Source organism: Procambarus clarkii, chromosome 1 (genome assembly GCF_040958095.1).
Source record: "Procambarus clarkii isolate CNS0578487 chromosome 1, FALCON_Pclarkii_2.0, whole genome shotgun sequence".
Taxonomy (NCBI): Eukaryota; Metazoa; Arthropoda; class Malacostraca; order Decapoda; family Cambaridae; genus Procambarus; species Procambarus clarkii.
The window spans coordinates 33,042,681-33,057,681 of NC_091150.1; the positions used below are offsets into that span (position 1 = coordinate 33,042,681).

General features: G+C 43.1%; 1 long non-coding RNA gene across 3 annotated transcripts in view; it reads right to left on the reverse strand.

The window, feature by feature from the left end:
* Positions 1–304: 304 nt before the first annotated feature.
* LOC123750016 (uncharacterized) overlaps positions 305–15,001 on the reverse strand; it is a 23,906-nt gene continuing 9,209 nt past the window's right edge. Inside the window, exons 2-5 of one of the 3 annotated variants that reach the window (XR_011229071.1) lie at positions 14,745–14,848; positions 14,348–14,543; positions 13,064–13,600; positions 2,868–12,403 (exon numbers count right to left, since the gene is read on the reverse strand). This is a non-coding gene — a long non-coding RNA (uncharacterized lncRNA). Of the gene's footprint in view, positions 824–2,867; positions 12,404–13,063; positions 13,601–14,347; positions 14,849–15,001 lie in introns of those variants that run through there. The other 2 variants (XR_011229070.1, XR_011229065.1) reach the window with 2 other exon arrangements.

The window sequence follows — 15,001 nt, forward strand, 5'->3', positions numbered from 1 at the left end:
GTGTGTGTGTGTGTGTGTGTGTGTGTGTGTGTGTGTGTGTGTGTGTGTGTGTGTGTGTGTATGAGAGAGAGAATACCCGTGTTATTTCCACTCCAGCAGACTTGCTGTGCCCAATACTCCTACAGCACCGAGCATTGAGAAACAGAATAAAATAACCCTTAGTGCATGGTACGTCTATTTTTTCCAGGGGTGATCCAGTGGAACGTCGATTCTCCCACCAAAAAGCTTGTTCCAAGGCTATTCACTTGCAGAGGGAGAACATGATATTGTTTCATCTGTTTTGCATTTGCAGAAAACTCGCTAAGCTTCAAAACATTTTTATTTTGAGTAATAAATACAGATGCTAAAATAAATATGAAATTGAAGGTGATGTGATACATTCACATACTTTAAATATAGTTAGTTGTAATCTACATTGTTTGTAATTGTATTATAATAACAAAAAATAGGATTTTAGGCGTTTTTTTTTATTAAATTATTCTGAGTTTGTCGTTTTAATCACTCTCCTATACAACGAAAGCCTTTTTTATGGATTTATATGAATGCAGCAAATGTATCATTACAAGATGTAAATACTAAATCTTAACAAGTATTTTACATTTTATTAAATGTAATTTAAATTTATTATCAAGCACACCAGGAACAAAGCACCTCCACGCCTGTCCAGCGACATCTTCACCTTCCCAAACCATGGATTTCTTGTTGTGCTTCATCACCTTCGAAAGAATTCGTGACCTTCTCCGTCAGTTGAAATTCGTTTCTCCCTGTGAGAGATGACGAACGAGACTTGCATGCAACGAGTGAATGACCACAAAACACTAATCTGTAAGAAAGATGAAATTTAGCACCTGGACCTCGGGGCTCCTCGGCTCATATCTTCATGCGGAAAGGCATCTCATTCGCCTCTTCTCTATTCAGCACCGTTTCCTTCGGACCTTTCGGTCATTCCGCAGCGGCAGAGATTTGCATCACACTCAGCATTCATTCGCTGCCGAGGCTATTAATAAGCCTCTGAGAAACTATAAGGCTCTGGAGGAGGTTGAGGTGTGAGAAGGGTGTTAAGCCGTGGTGGCCTTGTTGGTGTCATCTCTCCCCGACACAGCCTCCTGACCTCCAAATACCAGTTATCAGATCACTGAACTGGAACTAAACACCGAGGCTTCCAATGCCCACATGGAAGGCTAGGCAGGGGAGGAAGATGTGCCCTTGGGTAAAGTGTGGGGGAAGATGCCTGGCTAAGGCAAGGGGTAAGACTGAGTGAAGAGTGATGGCGGGAGGGGGTTAAGGTAAGTGGGGGAAGGGGGGGGAAGGGGGAAAGGGTGTCCACCAGGTAAAACATTAATATATCAAAGAGCCGTCGGTCCAGAGATGAGTTTTGTAGGGGTCGAGAGAGTCCGTCTTATAAATTAGCAGTACCTACTAATTACTGTCCGTTTCTGAGTCCGACCCATGACTGGTGCAGAGAGAGCGATAACTCAGGGGGGGAGGGGAAGTCATGGAGGGGTTGTGGGTGGTGGTGGAGGGGTTGGTGGTGCTGGTGGAGGGGTTGGGGTGCTGGTGGAGGGATTGGGGGTGCTGGTGGAGGGGTTAGGGTGCTGGTGGAGGGGTTGGGGTACTTGTGGAGGGGTTATGGGGGTCCCTGTCAGAGGAGAGGAACTGTTGTATGGGTGGACAGAGCTGCGGCACAGGAGGAGCAGGGGACGCTCGTGCGGGGCAGAGGAAGAGAAGCGAAAACAGGGATAAGCAGTGAATCAAGTAAACCAAAAAAAAGAGGAAAAACACGAATGAAGGAGATTCACAAAAAGGATAAAGACCTGGTGAGGGTCACAGGGAGAAAAATGTCTCGGAGGAGTGTTGTTCTTACAAGGCGAGAGGGGCCTAGTGAGGGAGGAGCTGACTGCTAGGGTGATTGAGCAGTGAGGGAGAGAGGGAAGAGAGAGAAGGAGAGAGGGAGGGAGGGAGGGAGTGAAGGAGAAAAGTAAATGAGAAAGAACGGAGGGGGAGGAACGGAAAGGGAAGAGTGATTGATCAGATCAGTGTGGATAAGAGGCGATAACTTCAATAATAATGAGGGGAAAAATAAATCTTGTAGGATATAAATCTATGTTACGTTAAACCCCAGGGTTAAGATACAAACGAATAAACTTGTATGGATGAAAGACACAGTGACGTGGATAAGCAGGCGGCAGAGAAATAAACGTGTGTGAAGCAGAGGTAGAAGCAGTGCTGACGACGAAGCAAGTGCAAAAATAGACAGGACACTGTAACTTTGTAGAAGGGAGAAGTGTTGACTTTGTGTTGGAGACAGAGCGGTATAGCTCTGTCTATACCACTCACACCTAGAGCGGTATAGACAGAGCTCTAGGTTCATCACACACCTAGAGACAGGTGTGTGGTGCAACCTGTCCTCTTAAAAATAACGTCGCTTTTGGCCGTTTACCAGTATGGCCGAAAGTGGAGGTCATTTGAAAATTAAAAAAATTAAAATAAATTTGGGATTTTTTTCTTCAACAACAGTAAGTTAAGGGTCCTCTGGTAGGTTAGGTGGGCAGGAAATTCTCATAAAGTTTCAAAACGTTATGAAAAACGTTAATTGAAAGTTTCCTCTTCTAACCTTACCGAGTAAGCCGGACGACTCAAACAGAAAACGGGACAGTACGTCACTTTTGTGAGTCGATTTCATTTCAAATTACGACCAAATTTGGCCATAGCGACGCATACGAACCAAAAGTGACTTTTTTTTTTTTTAAGAGGACGAGTTGCAACAGACATGCTGTGTGAAGTGTTGCAGGATCTAAGGGATGTTCTAGGAAGAACGTAGCAAGATACGAATGTTGTGCAGGGAGGCAGAAAGAACTTAACATCAATTATAATTATACCATCTTTATTATTTAAATATATACACACTGATCAAGGTAATTCAATTTGACCTTATGGCAGTGAGGATGTTGCTCATGTCCACTGCAAGACGGGACAGAGGACCCTACAAAACACAACGGGTCATGAAGTTGTAGAATATAACGCTCATATGAACAAATCCACAAGTGCCGTGGATTTCATTTGACGCATCACGCAATTGTGATTTCTGTGTGTAAGATCATACCTCTATGCAGGCGATAAGTCACAATAACGTGGCTGAAGAATGTTGACCAGACCACACACTAGAAGGTGAAGGGACGACGACGTTTCGGTCCGTCTTGGACCATTCTCAAGTTATTCACAATCGACTTGAGAATGGTCCAGGAACGGACCGAAACGTCGTCGTCCCTTCACCTTCTAGTGTGTGGTCTGGTCAACGATCATATCTCTCTCTGACTACACTCAACAACATTATACAACATTAAGGTTTCTCGTAGTACACCAGGAATCTCGAAGTACAGTTACCTTCGTTCTCGACTCGCATTCGATGATCCCGGATTCGATTCCCGGGCGGAACAGAAATGGTTGGGCACGTTTCCTTTCAACTAACAGCAAATAGGTACCCGGGAGTTAGGTGACTGTTTGGGGGGTTGAATCCTGGATGGGGAGGGGGGTCAACCTAGTAGGAAAAATGAAAGGGAGGGATTTGATACACGCTTGAGTGTACATGTACACAGGTACACTCAGTACATGAAGCCTGGGTGTACATGTACATTCAGGCTTTCAGTCCCCGACAACGGGAATTATTAATTATCAGAAATTACTTGTTTTAATTACAATTTTGTTTAAATAAAACTTTCTATTTTTACTGCCACACAGGACAGCGGTTGTTCATGATATACAATTAAAAACACTAATCTGGACTAGTAAATTAAGGATACACATTTAGAATGTCTTCCAATACAACAGATTAAATTCAATATTTACATAATTGATTGTGCATTAGGCCAGGAGACCTGACATCTTTTACAGTTTCACATTCACTATCATACAGAGTTCAAGTGAATGTATTTTTTTTTTATTATTATTATTTTCTACCACAGACGTGGCCACACATTTACAATGCTAACCAGCATATATACAGTTTCTTCTGTCCTCCATGGACAGGGTTAGAGATGTGTTAAACATATAGTTCAAGGGTTTATTGAACAATCAACCACAGAAGGTGATTTGGTGCTTTTAATATGCTAAGCTATCTCACATACGCAAATACATAGATACACAGATTTACATATACCCTACATAGTGAATGTATTGAGGGTTCGTCACTAAGTTGGTGATTATTCTGGTAATGGCTAGGCCTATAACTAGCCAGATGTGACTGCGGCCTAGACAAGGGATCTTTCTTGGTTATCTTGAGATGGTTACGGGGCTTAGCGTCCCCGCGGCCCGGTCCTCGACCAGGCCTCCTTTTTGTTACACATCCCCCCAGAAAGCAGCCCGTAGCAGCTGCCTAACTCCCAGGTACTTATTTACTGCTAGGTGATCAGGCGCATCAAGATGAAAGAAACTCTGCTTATTTGTTTCCGCCTCCGCCGGGGATCGAACCCGGAACCTTAGGACTACGAATCTTGAGCGCTCTCCATTCAGCCGTCAGGCCCCTCTTTGACAACGACAACGACAAATTGTCTGGTTCGATTACTGTGCTGGCCAATCAAATTCCTATTATTACAAAAGTTGTCTCAACCTTAAATAATGAAGTTTTCTTTGATATTTCTTAATTTTCCTAAGTCCGAAGAAATCAATATTATTTGGATTGTTTTTAACAACTGCATTCGATAGAAAAAATTCACTAGGACCTGGAACAAAGTAAATGTTATTTTGGAGAAGACCTCTATTGTGTAATGCTGTGTGACCCCTATTGTGTAGTGCTGTGACCCTATTGTGTAATGCTGTGACCCTGTTGTGTAGTGGTGTGACCCTATTGTGTAGTGCTGTGACCCCTATTGTGTAGTGCTGTGTGACCCCTATTGTGTAGTGCTGTGTGGCCCTGTTGTGTAGTGCTGTGTGGCCCTGTTGTGTAGTGCTGTGTGGCCCTGTTGTGTAGTGCTGTGACCCCTATTGTGTAGTGCTGTGTGACCGTGTTGTGTAATGCTGTGACCCCTATTGTGTAGTGCTGTGACCCCTATTGTGTAGTGCTGTGTGACCCCTATTGTTTAAACCTGAAGACCTTTGAAGCGTAGTGCTGAATACCCACAAGAGTGTAGAGCTAAAGACTGTGAAGAGGTGGTGCTGGAGAGCACTACAAGATGCAAGAGGGTGCAGAGCTCCTCCCTACACACACAGGCCACAACTACATCGCTGGAGGCCGAGCAGCCAATAAACGCACCCTGGACCAGGTGGTAAAGTAATAAGGTAATTGTGGGAATAAACCCATAAGCCAGTGTGATTACATGACACTTTGGAAGGCACTGTAATGACAGGCTTTGCTATTAATATAAACTTCTTTTGGGATAAATAATCTTTTAGGTAAATAATTTACTGTGATTTTTTGTGTAAGTTATCTTAATTACAAATAACTTACGTGAGATTTAACCGTATGTATGAATAACTTACAAGTTATACACATATGACCTTATGTATAACTCACATGAGGTTAAAACCTTAAGCATGAGTTTTTTTTAACTGAATTTGAGCTTGAAGAAGACTCTGGGATCTAGGATATGAGGACATGGTGAGAAGGATCGGTACCCAAATTTAGCATCGAACGCCGACCCTCCAAGAACCGATACGGGCTCCTCCTCTACGGACAAATGCTATATATATATATATAAAAAAAGACCTCCGCGTATGTGTACCTTTTGTAAGCATTAACCGAGTGAGTGAGTGTGTGTGTGGGGGAATAAAGGCACTTTCCCCTCATGGACAAATGAACGCAACCGCGAGCCAGAAGTTATGTTTCTCACGCCCGCCACAGAAAAACTAATTGGTTAAGCCAGAGGGACAAGCCGCAAAAATCTCACAGCAAGTATCAAGATTTATTCCGCCAACACTACCCATTGCTACTGGTTGCTTGCTGGCGTAAGACACCTTGGGGCTTGTTCAGAATTCATTATGGCTTTTAAGTACTTTACCCCCTCTAAAAAAAATTAGTTAATTTAGTGAGTTTATTTTGTTCACGTGTTATCGTAGAGGGGGATTAGGCGTTAATCTTTTTTATATGTTAACTTAAGGATTATGAGAATGTGGTATATATGTTAATTTAAAGATTATGAGAATGTGGTATACATGTTAACTTAAGGATTGTGAGAATATGGTATACTTGTTAATTTAAGGATTGTGAGAATGTGGTATATATGTTAATTTAAGGATTGTGAGAATGTGGTATACATGTTAACTTAAGGAGTGTGAGAATGTAGTATACATGTTAACTTAAGGATTATGCGAATGTGGTATACATGTTAATTTAAGGATTGTGAGAATGTGATATACATGTTAACTTAAGGAGTGTGAGAATGTAGTATACATGTTAACTTAAGGATTATGAGAATGTGGTATACATGTTAACTTAAGGATTATAAGAATGTGGAATACTAGATAGAGAAGGGGACTGAGAAAATGGAAACACGGAACACAATTAGGAGCTCAAATAATCACCATGGCGGTGAATTAGTGAACTAAACTGGTCATTAACGACCATCAGAACACACACTGGTGGAAGGTAGGCATAATCCGATGTGAATCACGATAATGCCGTCATATATACAATTTTAATTAAAGGCTCATGTGGGGGCCCGTAAAAACTTCCTACTGGGAGGTCATTTCCTCCCCCTCCCTCTCCCTCTGAGCTATACACCAGGTTTTAATACTTTCTTTAATTAATCGAAGAGCAATAAGGTGGAATTATGAGGCGCATTTAGAAAGACATGATGCCTCTTGATGGCCAGTTCCCACCTTCTGCAGGAGCAATAATCATCCATTACCTGGCCAGCCTCGCCTCCTGCTCCGCCTCCTACCTCGTCCTTCCTTTTGCCTCATGGTCGCTGGCCTGTTTTTTTTTTCTACCGCCCCCCCCCCCCCCCCCACGCTCTCTTCCGTCAGTTCCTGTCTACGGAGTCTATTCTACGTGGTCTCAAGTTTCTGTCTGTGAGCTGTGGGTCTTAAGTTTCTGTCTAGAAGCTCTGTTCTATGGGCCTCAGTTCATGTTCACTCGTTGTTTGATGGGTCTGTCTGTTGTGGGTCTTAGTTTCTGTCTAGAAGCTCTGTTCTATGGGCCTCAGTTCATGTTCACTCGTTGTTTGATGGGTCTGTCTGTTGTGGGTCTTAGTTTCTGTCTAGAAGCTCTGTTCTATGGGCCTCAGTTCATGTTCACTCGTTGTTTGATGGGTCTGTCTGTTGTGGGTCTTAGTTTCTGTCTAGAAGCTCTGTTCTATGGGCCTCAGTTCATGTTCACTCGTTGTTTGATGCGTCTGTCTGTTGTGGGTCTTAGTTTCTGTCTAGAAGCTCTGTTCTATGGGTCTCAGTTCATGTTCACTCGTTGTTTGGTGGGTCTGTCTATGTCTGCCTCGTTCTGTTCTATGAGTTTGTATTCCTGTCTACGGGTCTTAGTTTTTTTGTCCTAGGGCTTCTGGTCTTTCTTCCTGTCTATTGGTTTTGTTCGATACTGTATGAGTTTCTGTCTACAGGTGACAGTATCTGTGGGTATAGTTCTACGAGTCTGTTGGTCTACAGGTCGTCTACAGGTCATCTACAGGTCGTCTACAGGTCACAAAGGTCGTCTACAGGTCACACAAGTCGTCTACAGGTCACACAAGTCGTCTACAGGTCACACAAGTCGTCTACAGGTCACACAGGTCGTCTACAGGTCACACAAGTCGTCTACAGGTCACACAAGTCGTCTACAGGTCACACAAGTCGTCTACAGGTCACACAAGTCGTCTATAGGTCACACAAGTCGTCTACAGGTCACACAGGTCGTCTACAGGTCACACAAGTCGTCTACAGGTCACACAAGTCGTCTACAGGTCACACAGGTCGTCTACAGGTCACACAAGTCGTCTACAGGTCACACAAGTCGTCTACAGGTCACACAGGTCGTCTACAGGTCACACAAGTCGTCTACAGGTCACACAAGTCGTCTACAGGTCACACAGGTCGTCTACAGGTCACACAAGTCGTCTACAGGTCACACAAGTCGTCTACAGGTCACACAAGTCGTCTACAGGTCACACAAGTCGTCTACAGGTCACACAAGTCGTCTACAGGTCACACAAGTCGTCTACAGGTCACACAAGTCGTCTACAGGTCACACAAGTCGTCTACAGGTCACACAAGTCGTCTACAGGTCACACAAGTCGTCTACAGGTCACACAAGTCGTCTACAGGTCGTCTACAGGTATTTACAGGTTCTGTCCTCTGGTTTTCAGTTCATCTACAAATCTTAGTTCCTGTCTTTGGGTTGAGTTCTATGGGTCTCTCCGTTTGTCTAAGGGTTCTATTCTGTAAGTCAGTTCCTATGTTTGGGTGTCCGCCCCGTGGGGTCTCAATTCTGCCCAATGGGTTCTGTTCTATGGGTTTCATTTCGTTCAAAAGTTTCTATTCTGTGAGATCTGTCATTTATGTAAATTGTAAATTATGGAAACTATGTAAATTATGACTTTTTTTTGTCAATTATGGGTCTGTTCTGTCAATGAATTCTCTTTTACGACTTTTAGTTTTCTACGAATTCTGTTCCGTGGTACTTAGATCTGTCAAAGGATACTATTCTGCGTGTCACAATTCCTGTTTTTCCAAGGATTCTGTTCCTTGGATTTCGATTGTCTACGGTTTCTGTTGTGGCGGGTTTCCTTTCCTATATATATATATGGGTTCAGTGGGTCTCGCGGTTAATGTCTTTGGGTTCTGTTCCCCAGGATGTGGAACAGATGTGTTCACCAGGATGTGGAACAGATGTGTTCACCAGGATACTGCCTCTTGTCTGCGGGTCTCAGACTCCGGTCTGAGTCAGGTGTTATGGATTACTGGTAACTGGTTTAGAGAGTGCCACAATGGTTGTTGGGAATTACCTGACTCCACACCAGGGGGGGAAAGGGGTGACATGGTAGGAAGGGCAGGAAAGAGAGAGAGGGAAGAAATAGGAGGGGAGCTTGGAAGAGGGAAGGAATGGTAAGGAAGATGAAAAGGAAGGGGAGATGTGAAATGGCCAGAGAAAGAAAAAATAGTAGTGTAAGTGGAACTTGAAAAGGAGATAGCTGTGATAGAGAGGCTGTGATAGAGGCATAGATGATAGTGTAAGTGAGGCTTACGGAGAGACGGAGTAACAAACTCTCATCTCTCCAGCCAAATAGGGTGAACGAGGAAACAGTTTACAGAGAGATGGGGTAACAAACCCTCACTTCTCCATCAATCGTAAATGTAGAAGAGTTAAGGCAGTATGATTGTAAACTTCTAAGAGACTCACAAGACACTCCCCCAGACAGTGTTACTTCCAATACACATTCTGGAACACTTGGGTTCACACTCTCTGGGGCCGCTTGTGATCTTCATGTTAGGGAAAGGAGGTGAAGAGGAGAAAGTCCATAGCTTCTTAAAAGTAAGTGAATGAAGCTAATAAAGCATTTCAGTGTTTTTATGTGTGTGTGTGCGTGTGTGCGTGCGTGTGTGTGTGTGTGTGTGTGTGTGTGTGTGTGTGTGTGTGTGTGTGTGTGTGTGTGTGTGTGTGTGTGTGTGTGTGTGTGTGTGTGTGTGTGTGTGTGTGTGCGTGTGTGTGTGTGTGTGTGTGTGTGTGTGTGTGTGTGTGTGTGTGTGTGTGTGTGTGTGTGTGTGTGTGTGTGTGTGTGTGTGTTTGTCTGCGCATATAAAGTTTGTGAAGCAGTTTACAGCTGATTAAACTACATCGAATCTTTATAGAATAGTGCTGTAGTGGAAAGTTATAGAGGGGGGGGTCTTCTTGAAGCAGTGTAGAGCAGAAAAACAGTGCCAGGCGGCGTATGTACTGTACATAGATTATCTTACATAGAAGTACACATATTTCACAGAGCAGCGTGGCGCGAGTAGAGTAGAGGGATCTTGACAGATCAGCGTGGGAATAGAAAGTACAGGTTCTCTCTTTATAAAAGTGTGGGACTGGGGACATGACGGGTCTAATCTTCATCAGAAAAAAATGTTTTTGAGTGATATTTCACGATAATGTATAAGCACACTTATTTTACTATTAAAATACGTTCACAACTCCCATCTCTCCCATAGTGTGAAGGGTGGGAGGGAAGGAGTGAGGAGGGGAGGGTAATTTTGTGGTGCATGGGATGGTGGATTAACAAACCTCTCACTTCTCCCATAGTGTATAGGGTGGGTGAGAGTAATGTTGAAGTGTATAGAATGAGTAACAAACTCTCACCTCTCCCACAGTATGTTTTAATGTTCTGGTGTAAGGATTGGTTGAGTAAGAACTCTCTCTCACCTCTCCCATAATGTGTGGTGGGACCGGGGTAATGTTGAAGTGTATAGTAAGACGGTGTAACAAACTCTCATCTTTCCCATAGTGTGTGTGTGGGGTGGGAGGGAGGGAGGCATGTTGTGGTGCATGGGAGAACAGAGTAACAAACCTCTCTCATAGTGTGTGTGTGTGTGTGGGGTGGGAGGGAGGGAGGCATGTTGTGGTGCATGGGAGAACAGACTAACAAACCTCTCTCATAGTGTGTGTGTGTGGGGTGGGAGGGAGGGAGGCATGTTGTGGTGCATGGAAGAACAGAGTAACAAACCTCTCTCATAGTGTGTGTGTGGGGTGGGAGGGAGGGAGGCATGTTGTGGTGCATGGGAGAACAGAGTAACAAACCTCTCTCATAGTGTGTATGTGTGGGGTGGGAGGGAGGGAGGCATGTTGTGGTGCATGGGAGAACAGAGTAACAATCCTCTCTCATAGTGTGTGTGTGGGGGGGGGGGGGTGGGAGAAGGGGAGGAGGGGTGGAAGCGAAGCTATAGTGTATGGGATAATAGGGTAACAACCGCTCTCCTTACCCCTCTAATTACTGTAAGGTAGGAGAAATTATGACCGAAGAAGGGGTGACCCAAGCCACTTCCCTCCAAGTACGTCCGGCAATGTTACGTAACCACACTGGCTTAGTGCTTGGCTTGCACAGGGATACCTACACGAGAGCTCTACCCCATCAGTTTACCATAGAATCTACCAGCTGGTGGCCTCAATAACCCTCCAGAGGATGATAAGCCCAACACCAAACCAAGTTTTCTCTTTACATTACTGCTCGTTTAAGGCGCAAAGTTCCTTGTTTAAGAACATCTTCGACCCCCCGTGTCTGGGTCGACCATTAACGACCCAGACGTGATTAATTACGTTAATTGACTAATTAACGTATTCCATGTATTCGATAACGTATTCAAAACAATCGAATACGTTAATTATCTTGTTGCTTGCGCTTCGATTAATAAATCCCATGCCTATATGCCTTATTACGAACATTCATTGATTTTTGAGTTTTTAAATTCTTACTTTTTTAATTAGAATTTACTCCCAGATTCCTTTCGCAATCTCAACACCATCCATTAACGACCCCCTGACGGCTAACGTAAGTCTTTTGTCATCGAAGTTAAGACACAGCATATATAGGAAACGAGGTAATGGGATTCCGTTAGTTCGTTATGAACCAAAACAACGTCAAATAGGTTCTACTGTGAAGACCTCTTGCATATGGCGACTCACAAGACTCACCCCCAGACAAGTGTCACTTCCAGTACTCATCTGGAACACTTTGCGTTCACACTCACTGGGTCACTTGCGTAGTTCAGCGGAATTAGATGAAAGGAAGAAGAAGATGCTGGTGAAGAGGACTTTTAAGACTAAGCTGGAAACGATCACACCTTGTCAGCCCTTGAGGGAGTTTACAAGGATCAACTGGAGTGTTGAGAATCTTAGTGAAACAGTGTGCAGCTGTACAGGGCCTCGGTGGAACAGTGTGTGGCTGTAGAGGATCTTGGTAAAAAATTTAAACTGCAGCAGAGGGTCTTGGAACAGCGTGCAGCTGTAGATGGTCTTAATGGAACAGTGTGCAGCTGTAGAGGGTCTTGATGGAACAGTTTGCAGCTGTAGAGGGTCTTGATGGAACAGTGTGCAGTTGCAAAGGGTCTTGATGGAACAGTTTGCAGCTGTAGAGGGTCTTGGAACAGTGTGCAGCTGTAAAGGGTCTTGATGGAACAGTGTGCAGCTGTAGAGGGTCAAGATAGAACAGTGTGCAGCTGTAGAGGGTCAAGATGGAACAGTGTGCAGCTGTAGAGGGGTCTTGATGGAACAGTGTGCAGCTGTAGAGGGCCATGGTAGTCTTGATGGAACAGTGTGCAGCTGTAGAGGGCCATGGTAGTCTTGATGGAACAGTGTGCAGCTGTAGAGGGCCATGGTAGTCTTGATGGAACAGTGTGCAGCTGTAGAGGGTCATGGTAGTCTTGATGAAACAGTGTGCAGCTGTAGAAGAACTGGAAAGTCTTGACAGGACAGTGTGTGGGCCAAGTTACTTCTGAACTTTCATGGAACAACCTTAACAGAAAATTACATCCAATGTATTGGATAATATTTCAAAACAAAGACTTTAACCACATTTGCATTTACTAAGTTACTTTATCAAATGATCTGATTTTATATAAATTGGTTGATTTTATATAAATTGGTCAATTAATTGATAAATTGATTTTATATAATATGATTGGTTGATAAATTGGCCTGATATATATATATTTATTGAATTGAATATTCAACAACAAAATCTTATTATTTATTGACATTATACAAAATTTATGTACATGGAAATATAAGATGAGAATATACAAAAATACCTGACGAAGCACCTATTGGAAAAAAAGTAATTATGCCATAGAATTATTGTTTGTGTTTGAAATTAACAATATCTTCAAAAACTAGTCGAAACAATGAGATGACATCTCTGTAATAAATTATTATACGATATAATATGGAAATTATATTATCCTATAATTAACTGTGACTTTAAGTGTGCTATGACTGCGTTGATGATTATGAATATAACAATGTGAGATCTTCAAGAATCAATTATAGTCAATTATAGTTCTCATGAAATGCTGGATTAATTCTTTCTCTATAAACGGATGACACAGCGGATATATATACTTTGAGAAACCTTGCTAAATGAGGTGTTAAGGGTAGTTGAACACTGTCACCCACCTCCCGCTCTGGTGTAATCACCGGGGTGGTCGTCTACTGTTAGGTTGGGGACATGATTCACCCGCTGGGTGTTGTAGCACGCCAGCTGGCTTGGGTGAAGTACACCAACTGGCTTGAGTGAAATACACCAGCTGGCTTGAGTGAAGAACACCAACTTGCTTGGGTGAAATACACCAATTGGCTTGAGTGAAGAACACCAGCTGGCTTGGGTGAAATACACCAATTGGCTTGAGTGAAGAACACCAGCTGGCTTTGGGTGAAGTTCACTGCTCTACACCACATAACACCATCGGTTCATTGGTGTTCGATCCCCATAGGTTGATGACTTTCCAATTCCTGTTGATGAGGGGAATTGCAGTTCGCAGTTCTTGCGTTACTGAGCGAAGTATTCTTCGTGCCTATACTCCCCGTCAGTATACGGCGGTATAAGGCAGTATACGGCTGTGCTGCCTATAAGTTACCAGTCCTTCAAGATGCTGATGCGGTTCGACAGTCAGCACTGTTGAACAGCTACGAGCAAACAACTTCAATTAACTCCTGCAAATTCGTTAATTCCATATATTAGTCAAATTAAAAAAAACTTATTTGTAAATATATATATATATATATATATATATATATATATATATATATATATATATATATATATATATATATATATATATATATATATATATATATATATTTATAAATGACTTTGCAAAACTTAAAAGTACATTATTCATTTATACAAAAATATGTAATAATAATTATTAATTGCAAACTGTATTTTGAAAGTTGCGTGAACAATTATAACATGACACTTAACTAAATTAAATAATAATCGTGAGTAAAACGTTACTCATCCTTGAGGTTGAGTATTTAAGGGAGTGAAACGTACTCATTGAGACTGGAGAATGGTCCAGGATGGACCGAAACGTCGTCGTCGTTCCTTCACTTTCTAGTGTGTGGTCTGGTCAACATACTTCAGCCACGTCATTGTGACTCATCGCCTGCAAACGTACTCATTCTTTACGCTGAGTATTTAAGGGAGTGAAACGTACTCATTTTTGAAGCTGAGTACTTAGGGGGAGTTAACCATGCTCATGTTTCGGACTGAATATTTAAGAACTGTGAACTGTACTCATACTCCATGCTGAGTATTTAGGAAGAGTGAGCAATACTCATGGCTCAGGCTGGCCAAATAAGAGAGAACCATACTCATCCCTCATCCTGGGTATTTAAGGTGAGTGAACTGTGCTCATCCTTCGGGGAGAGTTATTAAGAAGAATGAACGTTACTCACCCTTCCAGATACGCTCCAAAGATGAGTCAAGCAGCGAGCCCCGACGCCATTCGAGTCAGCAACCCAACAACAGTGCCGCCAATCCTTCCCTTAACGACTGAGACAAATAGCACATTCCAGTCTGTCCATCTGCTTCTTCCCTCACACGTCCAGCATAATATTCCTGGAATCCGCAGCAGCCTGGAATATGGCCCTCCTGTGCTGGGGGGGGGGGAGGTTTTAGCGTAGTCGTCATCGTTATCATTAAGAAGATGACAGATCTTACTGGCTGGGAGCAGCTCATGGAGGTCCTCACAGCTTTCTTCATCCCAAGATGTAAACAAATATTCCCCCCCCCCCTCCGTCCCTCCCTCCCCAATCGCAGCTTTTACTCCTTGCAACGGAATCTCTCACTCACTCGTTGCAATGAAACCTGCTCCCATCGGTGGTGTTAAAGACGATGAGGTTGGTGACCACCTTGGACTGCCTATGAGCATCTTGAGGGCGGTAATATACCGAGAGCTGAAACAAAATGGGATAATATCTGTAATTGGAAATGAAAAGTGAAAGGAAGAAACAATTATCTATGGGTCATCCTGTATAGTCTGCAGAACTGTAGACGTTACTACTGGTAGGCTTAGGTTAGGTTATGTTATGTTAGGTTACAACAGTCAG